Below are 12,417 nucleotides of genomic sequence, written 5' to 3'. Positions count from 1 at the left end.
ATCTCCTTCCCAAAGTTCACAAACCTGCCTGCCCTGGTCGACATATTGCCTCCACCTGCTCCTGCCCCACCGAACTCATCTCCACCTATCTGGACTCCATTTTCTCCCCCTTGGTCCAGGAAATCCCTACCGATGCCATGACACCACCCACGCCCTCCACCTCCTCCAGAACTTCCAATTCCCCAGTCCCTAACGAGGTCCATTTTTACTATGGACATCCAGTTCCTATACACCTGTATTCCCCATACCGATGGCCTAAAAGTGCTCCACTTCTTTCTGTCCCATGGGCCTGACCAGTCCCCCTCCACTGACACCCTCATCCGCCTAGCCGAACTCATCCTCACCCTCAACAACTTCTCAACATAGGCCCCAACTATGCCTGCCTTTTTGTAGGTTATGTGGAACAATCCCTCTTCTGTACCTACACTGGCTCTAAACCCCACCTCTTCCTCCGTTACATTGCTGACTGTATCGGCGCCGCCTCGTGCTCCCCAGAGGAGCTCGAACAGTTCATCCACTTCACCAACAGCTTCCACCCCAACCTTAAGTTCACCTGGACATCTCTAACACATCCTTCACCTTCCTGGACCTCTCCATCTCAGGCAACCACCTAGAAACCAATATCCATTTCACGCCCAAAAATTCCCGCAGCTACCTAGAATACATCTCCTCCCACCTACCTTCCAGCAAAATTCCATCCCCTATTCCCAATTCCTTCGCCTCTGACGCAACTGCTCCCAGGATTAGGCATTCCACTCCCATACATCCCAGATGTCCTCGTTCTTCAAAGACCGCAGCATTCCCCCCGCAGTGGTCGAGAATGCACTCGACCGTGTCTTCCGCATTTTCTGCAACTCATTCGTCATACCCCATCCCTGCAATAGCCACCAAAAGGTATTCCCCCTAGTCCTCACATACTACCCCACCAACCTCCGGATACAAAGCATCATTCTCCGACACTTCCACCATCTGCAATCTGACCCCACCACCAAAGACATTTTTCCATCCCCACCCTTGCCTGCTTTCCGGTGGGACCACTCTCTCTGTGACTCCCTTGTCCGCTCCACACTCCCCAACAACCGCACCACATTGGCACTTTCCCCTGGAACCGCAGGAAGTGCTACACCTATCCCCATACCTCCTCCCTCACCCCCATCCGAAGCCCCAAGAAGACTTTCCACATCAGGCAGATCTTCACCTGCACATCCGCAAATGTAGTATACAGCATCCGCTGTACCCGTTGTGGCCCCCTCTACATCGGGGAAACCAAGCGGAGGCTTGGGGACTGCTTTGCAGAACACCTACGCTTGGTTCGCAATAAGCAACTGCACCTCCCAGTTGTGAACCATTTCAACTCCCCCTCCCATTCCTTACACAACATGTCCATCCTGGGCCTCCTGCAGTGCCATAATGATGCCACCCGAAGGCTGCAGGAACAGCAACTCATATTCTGCTTGGGAACCCTGCAGCCCAATGGTAACAATATGGATTTCACAAGCTTCAAAATCTCCCCCTCCCCACTGCATCCCAAAACCAGCCCAGCTTGTCCCCGCCTCCCTAACCTGTTCTTCCTCTCACCTATCCCCTCCTCCCACCTCAAGCCGCACCCCATTTCCTATGTACTAACCTCATCCCGCCCCCTTGACCTGTCTGTCCTCCCCAGAATGACCTATTCCCTCCCTACTTCCCCCATACACTCACCTTTACTGGCCCCATCCCCGCCTCTTTGACTTGCCTGTCTCCTCTCCACCTATCTTCTCCTCTATCCATCTTCAATCCCCCTACCCCTCTCTCCCTATTTAGTTCAGAACCATCTCCCCCTCCCCCATTTCTGATGAAGGGTCTCGGACTGAAACCTCAGCTTTTCTGCTCCTGAGATGTTGCTTGGCCTGCTGTGTTCATCCAGCTCTACACCTTTTTTATTACGAGGGGGCATAGTTTTAAGGTGAGTGGATGTAGATACAGGGTAGACGTCAGAGGTAGATTCTTTACTCAGAGAGTGGTACGGATGCGGAATGCATTGCCAGAGAGGGTAGTGGAATCAGCCTCATTAGCAGCATTTAAGCAGCTTTTGGATAGGCATATGGATGATAGTATAAGTTTGGGGTGGAGGTTAAATAGATTTTAGGATTAGGGTAAAAGATCGGCACAACATCGTGGGTTCTATGTTCATCTCTGTTCTATGTTCATACTGAAAAGGATGCTGGGCACCCTGATGAGCACTGGCATTCTAAAGTTGCCCTGCAGGACAGTCTCTCTGGAGGAGAAAGGGAAGATGGCATTGTGATTCTCCAACAGGGAGCTCCAGACCCTGGTTGAAGGGGTTTTGCAAAGAAGAGGAGTCTTCTTCCCAGAGGACTCACAAAGGCGGATACTCCACTGAATCCTGGCAGCCTGTCCTGAGGTTGCCACCTTAGTCAGAGCAGTCTCCATGGTCCAGAGGAATGGCCAGCGGTACCATAAAAAGGTTGGTTCATGACTATTGTACAGGAAGGTAAATTCAAATCATTTCACTTCACTCTTACTGGGTCCTTGAAAGCACAGGTCATTTTGCTTTGTAGCTTTACCATCAATGCACAGTCTATTAATAAAAATCATTTAAAAGTAACTTAGATGTCTAGCCTGAGTTTCACAATGACTCAAGTAACCCATTTGAGAATCACAAAGACAGGAACAGAGCCAGACACAGGCAGCCCACAGTCACCACATCAGATCTATTCCAGCAGGAACCCAATCAGAATCACCAACAGCAATGTGCTTGATTCAAAATATGGTTTTACTAAAATATAATCTTTCAGACATTGATGAGCCACTTGTATCAACAATTATTGGCCTCGAGACTTTTGCTGTTCAAAGTTTAAAAATAATCAGCAGATAGCCTTCATTATTAGGAGAAGTTTCGCCCTTGCCTCAAGCCTGCAAATTTCATGAAGCCCCAACCAGTTTTGCAGAAAATAATCCCATTTCATAAATGACAGGCTCCTAAGGAATCAATCATGTCCTTGTTTCACATTCTGTTAAATCACAAGTACATCTGTTACTGAGGTGTATGACAGACTGCAAACAACCACTAATAGTGTCCAGGTAAGCATGCTATGTAATGATTTGGTAATTGCTGTTTTTTTACAAGAAATGACATGCAACTACCAATAATTGATATAAATTACCACCTTGCTTATTGACTTAATTAATGCCATTGTTGAACCACTGGCAATAAATTTGAGTAGCCTGTTAAATCCATGCAGAGAAATTGGAAATCCAATTATTACCATCTGGCAGGCTATTTTTAAGTCAAAGATTATCTGTCTGTGTTCTGATGAATCAGTAGCAGGCAGATAGTGAATCCCTTTCTTTTGGAACAACAGTTTAATTTTTAAGAGGGTGTTCAAGTTAATGTCCATATTGATTTGAAACAGGAAAATCACTTTAGAAAGCATACTTTAGAAGACTTTCCTGAGGGCTCTGTATATTGCTATTCTGGCTGATGTGCCTCAGGGATCAGTGTTGGGACTGCAATTATTTACAATTTATGTATACAATTTGGAGTTGGGGACCATGTGTAGGGTGTCAAAGTTTGCAGGTGACACTAAGATGAATGGCAGAGTGAAGTGTGCAGAGGACTGTGAAACTTTACAGAGGAACAGCGATACATTGAGTGAGTGGGCAAAGGTCTGGCAGATGGAATATGACGTAAGTAAATGTCAAGTCATACATTTTGGTAGGAGTGATTAGTGAAAGGGATTATTACTTGAATGGTTAAAAAGTTGCGACATGCTGCTATACAGAGGGACCTGGGTGTCCTTGTCCATGAATCACAGAAGGTTGGTCAGCAGGTACAACAAGTAATTATGAATGCAAATGGAATTTTGTCTTTCATTGCGAAAGGGATTGAGTTTAAAAGCAGAGAGGTTATATTGCAGCTGTACAAGGTGCTGGTGAGGCCACACCTGGAGTACTGTGTGCAGTTTTGGTGTCCGTACTTGAGAAAGGATGTACTGGCACTGGACAGGGTGCAAAGGAGGTTCACTCGGTTGATCCCTCAGTTGAGGGGGTTGGCTTATGAGGGGAGACTGGGTAGGTTAGGATTATATTCATTGGAATTTGGAGGATTGGGGGGGGGGGTGGATCTTATGGAAACATATAAAATTATGAAGGGAATAGATAAGATAGAAGTAGGGAGGATGTTCCCACTAGCAGGTGAAGCTAGGACAAGAGGGCATAGCCTCAAGATTAGAGGGAGCAGATTTAGGACTGAATTGAGAAGGAACTTCTTCTCTCAAAGGGTTGTTAATCTATGGAATCCCTTGCCCAGTGAAGTATTTGATGCTATTTCAGTAAATGTTTTTAAAGCTAAGGTAGACTTTTTTTAAACAATAAAGGAATTAAGGGGTACTGTGAGAACATGGGTAAGTGGATCTGAGTCCACGAATGGATCAGCCATGAACTTATTGAATGGTGGAGCAGCTCGAAGGGCTGAGTGGCCTACTGCTGCTCCTAGTTCTTATGTTCTTATGTGTCATGATAGTATCCTTACCCTTGAGCCAGTAGGCCTGTGTTCAAGCCTCACCTTCTTTAGAGGTGTAGATAACATAGTTTAGATGTTTTCCTTTTGTAAATATTTACGAGGGTGCAAATTCTTGATTTTTCTGTTTTGCCCAACCAAAAGTGTACTGGTGACATAGACTCCAGTGATGCTAATTTTCTGGCGGCTAGGATAGCAACAGCTCAATCACTGCTTTCTTGCCATTTCTGGCATTGGTGCATAAACTGGCCTCCATTCATACATTCCTTTAGTGTTATACCCAACATTATATACACACTGGTGTGGAAAGTTTAGCATTATATACACACTGGTGTGGGAAGTTTAGTTGCTTAAACTGAACTTTGACTTCAACATGGCTAGAATGGGGGGGGGGAAAAGCAGAAAGTAGCATTGCAGCGTGATTATTCAGAGTTTTTGAAATGGTTTCTTAGAAGGTTTTGAGATTACTGTGCGTATTTTGTCCTACGCCTGGATGGAGTGGTGCCAAAATTCACAGATGAGATATGATATACAATTGGTGATTTAAAAGATCAAAGGAAACTACAAAGAGACAATTAATGAATGAGGGAATACTTTAAAAAGTAGTAGATGGAATTCAAAGTAAATCAACATAAGAGGATGCCTTTAGATTAATTAAAAACTAATTACACCCTTAATGGAAGTAGAATCAGTGCCGAGGAAAAGCAAAGGGTTTTGAGTGCATGGATATAGATACTTGGCACATTTGACATTAATAAATCCCTAAGAAGGGATAATGGAATTCTAAGCATGGAACTTAAAAGCCAAGAGTCAGGAAAGAACCTATATAAAACCTTTTAGAGTACAGCATACATGAGCAAATTTAAGCGCTGCATAACACATGCACTGGTATCAGCAGACATGGTCATACTTTAATGGGTTGAATAAAAGTCCTCTTTAGACTTAGTTTTGATCATGTAATTTTCAGAAATAGTTTATGGATTTAAAGAAGAAGCAATAAATGAACTATTGAGGGATAGGGACAAACTATTATAATTGAAAGCAATTAGCTGTGCTTCGGAGGAGAAGGAATCAAAGCTGCTTGAACAAAATTGTTGTAACAACTGCTTGCTAAATGGCTGCCATAAGTATGACTGATTTCCCTGCAAAAGAATTTAAGGAGTGAACTGCAGGACAGTTGTTTCTTCAAACAGACAGTTAAGGCCAAATGTAACAAGGAACAGGGAAGCTACTTCTGCTAAGTACAACTGCAGACTAGATAGTTACAGAGGCATAGTCAATATTTTTGATGGAAGACTCTAAAGGATCATTAATAATGTTACAACATAATCTTAAAGGACAGAAATTGTAAAAGGATTCAATTCCAACAGAACTTCAAAGAACAACACTGAAAAGGATCAAACCCTGGAAATCCAGAGACAGGCACAGTTGGTTAGAATCATAGCTAACGTCCATTATCAATTGGGTCGTAAGACTTAACTTGCTTACTCAAGGGATTTTATTTTGGTTGTTATATACACTGAAGTTTAAATAATTGTTTCAGTAATTGATTGTCTGAGAGAATTGTTAGTAAGTAGCTAAATTAAAGGTAGCATATCCACAACGTAGTGTTAGTTCTGCATATTTCCAAGGTGTACAATAAACATGCCCCCTCCAGAATTATCACCTAAGAGAAAGGAAATACATAAGTGAAAATTAGTAGTACCATAACTGAGAAAAATCCATTGCTAAATGATGGACTGAGTAATATAGCGGTTGTTAGCCACAGAATATTCAAACATTTGTTGATTTATGGAAATATTTCACTATATTTTCTAAAAGCAGCAAAATTTTAATGTCTTATGCTTGTAATCAGACAGTCTTTTGCAAAAGTAGTTCTGATTTCTATTAGAAGTACCCAGTCGTAGAAACATGGAAGATCAGAGTGGGAATAGACAATTTGGTCCACTGAGCCTCTCTACCACTCAAAATGATGACGGTTCATTTTCCATTGTAACACCATAGTTTTGCTCTATGGCTCTACAACCCTTGATGCCATTAGTGTCCAAAAATCAATCTATTTTCCCTTGAACATATTCAGTGACTTGCCCTCAATGACTGCTGGTTGTGGAGCATTCCACAAGTTTGCCACCCCTCTGAGTGAAGAAATTTCTCCTCATCACATTCCTATTTGGCCTATCCCTTCTTGTCCGAGATGGCAACCCATGTTTTAGACCCCCTGAGACAGGGAAAACAACATCCGAGCATTTGGTCTCTCTAGTCCGATTAGAATTCTATATGTTTCAATGAAGTAGCCTCTCATTCTTCTAAATTCCAATGTATACAGGCTTGGTCGACTCAATCTCCACTCATATGACAATCATGCCATGCCAGGAATCAAATAAACTTTCACCGTACTCCCTCTGTGGCAAGAGTATCTTTTCTTAGAATATGAGACAAAAACTACACACAGTGCTCCAGGGGTGTTGTCTCACCAAGGCCCAATGCTGCTGCAACAGGGCATCCTTGCTCCTGCATTCAGTCTCTTGCAATAAAGACCAACATACAACTTATCTTTCCAACTGCTTCCTCTATCCGCATGCTTGCTTTTAGTGACTGGCCTACAAGGACACCCATGTCGCTTTGTACATTAATGTTTTATTTCTCAAATAATACTGTATCGTTCTGTATTTCTTGTCAAAGTGGATAACTCCTCATTTATGATCATAGATAATGGGATCTGCAGATGCTGGAGAATCCAAGATAACAAAGTGTGGGGCTGGATGAACACAGCAGGCCAAGCGGTATCTTAGGAGCGTAAAAGCTGACATTTCAGGCCTAGGCCCTTCATCAGAAAAGGGGGATGGGGAGATGGTTCTGAAATAAATAGGGAGAGAGGGGGAAGTGGACTAAAGATGGATAGAGGAGGAGATAGGTGGAGAGGAGAGTATAGATGGGCAGGTAGGGAGGGAATAGGTCAGTCTGGGGAGGACGGACAGGTCAAGGGAGCAGGTTGAGGTTAGTCGGTAGGAAATGGAGGTGTGGCTTGAGGTGGGAGGAGGGGATAGGTGAGAGGAAGAACAGGTTAGGGAGGCAGCGACGAGCTGGGCTGGTTTTGGAATGCAGTGGGGGGAGGGGAGATTTTGAAGCTTGTGAAGTCCACATTGATACAATTGGGCTGCAGGGTTCCCAAGCGGAATATGAGTTGCTGTTCCTACGACCTTCGGGTGGCATCATTGTGGCACTGCAGAAGGCCCAGTTGGACATGTCGTCTAAGGAATGGGAGGGTGAGTTGAAAAGGTTCGCAACTGGGAGGTGCATTTGTTTATTGCGAACCGAGCAGAGGTGTTCTGCAAAGTGGTCCCCAAGCCTCCACTTGGTTTCCCCAATGTAGAGGAAGCCACAACGGGTACAGTGGATGCAGTATACACGTTTCAGGAACAGCAACTTATATTTCGCGTGGGAGCCCTGCAGCCCAATGGTATCAATGTGGACTTCACAAGCTTCAAAATCTCCCCTCCCCCTACTGCATCCCAAAACCAGTCCAGCTCATCCACTCCCCCCACTGCATCTCAAAACCAGCCCAGCTCATCCCCGCCTCCCTAACCCATTCTTCCACTCACCTATCCTCTCCTCCCACCTCAAGCCGCACCTCCATTTCCCACCTGCTAACCTCATCCCGCCTCCTTGACCTGACCGTCCTCCCCAGACTGACCTATCCCCTCCCTACCTCCCCACCTATACTCTTCTCCTCTATCCATCTTTTGTCCGCCTCCCCCTCTCTCCCTATTTATTTCAGAACCCTCTCCCCATCTCCCTCTCTGATGAAGGGTCTAGGCCCGAAACGTCAGCTTTTGTGCTCCTAAGATGCTGCTTCGCCTGCTGTGTTCATCCAGCTTCACGCTTTGTTGTCTTAACTCCTCATTTATCCACATTATACTGCATTCTGCCATGTATCTACCCACTCGGTCAGCTTGTCTAATCATCTTGTAACCTTTTACACCTAGTTGTTTTTGTCACCAGCAAACTTGGAACCATTATATTTAATTCCCTCATCTAAATCATTGATTCATATTGTGAATGGCTGGGGCCCGAGCACTGATTCCTGTGAAACACCGAAAAAGACCCATTCATTTCCTCTCTCTTTCTTGTTTGCTAACCAGTTCTCAATCTCTGTCAGTATATTCCCACCAATCCAATGTGCTTTAATTTTACATGCTTGCCTCGTAAGAAGGGATTTCAAAAACTTTCTAAAACTCCACATCTGGGTCTTTTTTAACTATTGTACATGTTACGTACTCAAAATTCTCTAAAACAAATTAAAGAACTGCAGGTTGTTGGAGATCTGAAACAAAAGCAGAAATTGCTGGTGAAACTCATGAGCTGACAAGTAACAGTTTGGATGAAGAACCACTAGACTTGGAAGGTTAACTATGCTTTCTTCCCACAGATGATGCCAGACCTGCTGAATTTCGCCAGCAATTTCTGTTTTTGTCTCAAAATACTCTAGTTGGTTTCTCAAACATAACTTGCTGTTCGTAAATGCTGACTTTGTCTCATCACATTGATAATTCCTAAATACCCTGTTTTCACATTATTTATAATAGACTCCAGCACTTCCCTTTCAGATTTGGGCAAGGGTGGCTTTAATGAGTTGAGACAGAATGGGACAGGTACAAAGAGTAACAAAGGGCCACAAGGCAATTTCTAAGAACTAATAAAAGAGATTATGAAATGAAATTTGTAAGAGACATAAAAATCAGTAAGAAGAAATGTTATAGTTACATAAAGGGGAAGCAGGTTGTTGGGAGCAATGTTGGCCGACTAAAGATTGAAAGTGGGGATCTTGTCAACGACAATGGGGAAATGGGCAAACGTTGACTCAGTATTTACAGCATAAAAGGAGGAGTGCTTGCTGGCTGTCCCAAGGAAATTAATGGTCGTCTGGGGCAGGGATTCTAAAATAAGTAAAATATCAAAAATGAGAAAATTATTGGAGCTGAAGAATGACAAATCCCCAGGACCTGGCAGCTTCCATCCAAGGATAGTAAAGAAGTAGGGGAACCCATTATGTGTGCCATAACTATAATCTTTTCCTAGGAACACTAGTCGTCTCGTTGGATTGGAAAATTGCATACGTTAATCAAGCTTTTATGAAGGCTGAAAGAGGGAAACATGGAATTGCAGTCCAGTTCTAATCAATAATGGGGTAACTGAACACTTTAAAACTTTCAGTAATTCAGCATAGAATCCATCTAGGATGGATTCATGGCAAATAGGCCATGCCTGACAAACCTCGTGAAGTGTTTTGAAGAGGCGACTGATGTAGTGGACAGGGCAATGTCAAACAATGTTGCCAGAAGGCATTTGGTAAAGTCCCACTTAACAGACTGTTAACTAACATAGAAGCCTATGGAATTCAGGGAAAATTGTTGACATGGCTGGAAAAGTGATTGTGTGGCAGGTGAAGTTCTATAAAATGATGTCCAAAGAGACCTGGAGTGTTCAGGTGCCGAGATATTTAAAATGCCATGAACAGGTGCAGAAAATAATCAAGAAGACGAATGGAATGCTAACCTTTATATCTAGAGAACTGAAGTAAAATGATGCAGAAAGTATGCTGCAGTCAGGCAAAACCCCATTTAGAGCCCACTTGGAGCAGATCTGGTCACCACACCACAGGGAGGATATATTGTCCTTGCAGCGAGTACAATGTAGGTTGCAAGAATGACATCTGGACATTAGGGGGTAAGTTTTGAGAAGAGATTATATAACTTAGTCAAGTTTTCTCTAGAAATTAGAAGGTTAAGGTGTGATCTGATCAAAGTCTTCTTTACATTAACAGGAGAAGGCAGGGTAGATAAAGACAAGCTATTTTCACTGGTCATAGATTCTAGAACTAGGGAGCATAGGCTGAGAAATTGGGCTGGGGCATTCAGGAGAGATGTTAGGGAGAGTTTTTGCCCACAAAGGGTGATACAAGTTGGAACTCTTTTCTACAAATGGCAGTTGATGCTATATCAGTTGTCAACTTCAAATATGAAACTCATAATGCTTTTATAAAACAAATGTATTCAGAGGTACAGGCCAAAGGCAGCTATATGAAGTTAGGCCACAGATTCACCATTGAATGGCAGAACAGGCTTGATGGACTGAATGCCCTACTCCTGTTCCTATGCTCTTATGTTCCCTCCATTGATGTTAGGTTTAATCGGTGCTTCCTCTGTAATGTCCTGTTTGTCACTCCCACTTTTTTTTCAGTCCTAGAAATCTGTTATCTTCTGGATATAGGAATGTGGTCTGGAATGACTGCAGCACATGCCTTCTTCAGCTTGCTTTGGTCCTGAGGTAATTTGGAAGTTCTACCAATAAAAATAATTCACAGGATCCTTTTATAATACTGATTTTGGAAGTTTCATGAATGAAATGGGATTGGTAACACTAAAGGGCAGGTGTCTTGTATTAGCTAGCTCTGTCAGATGCCATGTCATCACCAAAAGGTCAATCAAGTAATATTAAAGTACGTCAAAAATATTGCTTTCCTATTTTTGGGTACATCAAAGAGCTTCTGGAAAGCAGAAACTCTGAAAAAGGAAATAACCTTTCATTTCTCTGAAGGTCAAGTTTCTGACAGGAATTATGTTCAATTGAGAATGAAACTGGATCAGGCACATAGGGACATTGCATTCTTTTTGTCTTCGAGGTGAACTTTCATCACTATTTGATGTGAGCATTGTGATTAAAGCTCTGTAAAGACCAGGATTGTGACAGGTTTGCAAAGTGACCTCAAGTTTTTAAGCTTATGTGAAAGATTACCTCAGTCATTGTAGCAACAGGCCTAATACTATTTTAATCTGTTTCTTCCTCAGGAATAATGATGCTTTCTTGAGATCTATTGCTCTTGTAAAAGTGAGAATTACACAGAAAACATACATTTTCTCAAAAGTGAATGTTAATGCATTGTATGAAATCTGTTATAGCAATCGTCCAGGTGAAAATAAATTCAAACTTTAAAGGGAAATAACACAATTGTAGTATAATTTTGTTTAGCAAACTATTTTGAACTTTGATATGTATTTCAGTGTAGATGTGTAAAAGGACAAACTGATTGTTCTTTTTGGTTTTTCATGCAGCAAATGTTATCAACAACCACTAACATGAAACAGATCGAAGAGTCAGTCCCATCATCCCATCGCAGGAAGCAAAGTAGCTGACATCGCATTGCCTAAGGCTTGGAATTTCCTCTATTAAAGCAAACAATTTTTTCTGCAGTGACCCTTTTGTGTTTTATATGCAGAGGTTCCATACTGTGACCAAAGAAGATTATGCAGCATTCCGGTATTACTTCCTGAAAGAAACGTAATTAAGATAAATTAGTTGAGTTTAATACAGTAATGATTGAGATAAATAGAAGGGTGCAGTATGCATCTTTCAGCAACATTATAAATACAATGCCTTAAAAATAAAGATTGATGTTCAATACTTTGCTGTCAATAGATCTTTAACAGCCTTATGTGTTGTCTTTTTTGTTAGCTAATTGCAAAAGATTTGAATCATCACTGTTCCAACGTGCTTTCAATCTGATAATTTGAATCGCAAATGCATTTGACTTTTTAAAAATAGAATTTGCAGCCTGAAAAATTCTACTTCTCAAAGTTAAACCTTGAGAGCTATTATTTAGCTTCTTCCAAAATTGTCAGAAAATTAGTCCAGCTGATCTTGACTTCTTACTGCTGAAAAAGTGCAAAAATTATTTAATACTTTTGTATCGGTTGTTAGCTTTGAGACAAAGATTTGATTTTTATTATTGAGAATTTGTGGTAGGGTTTCAGTGCATTTGTAAGTGACTGCTCATGTTGATCTGCACTCAGAAGGATCTACTAGTTTCAGACTCTGAAGACTACAGAGATAGGATG

At 42.3% G+C, this 12,417-nt stretch overlaps 1 long non-coding RNA gene across 1 annotated transcript in view; it reads left to right on the top strand.

The window, feature by feature from the left end:
* LOC125454252 (uncharacterized) overlaps positions 1-11,948 on the top strand; it is a 44,707-nt gene extending 32,759 nt beyond the window's left edge. Inside the window, exon 4 of the long non-coding RNA XR_009445957.1 lies at positions 11,635-11,948. This is a non-coding gene — a long non-coding RNA (uncharacterized LOC125454252). The remainder of the gene's footprint in view (positions 1-11,634) is intronic.
* The last annotated feature ends 469 nt before the right edge of the window (positions 11,949-12,417 follow it).

This window comes from Stegostoma tigrinum, chromosome 7, assembly GCF_030684315.1.
Source record: "Stegostoma tigrinum isolate sSteTig4 chromosome 7, sSteTig4.hap1, whole genome shotgun sequence".
NCBI lineage: Eukaryota > Metazoa > Chordata > Chondrichthyes > Orectolobiformes > Stegostomatidae > Stegostoma > Stegostoma tigrinum.
This window is presented reverse-complemented; position numbering and strand designations above follow the sequence as displayed.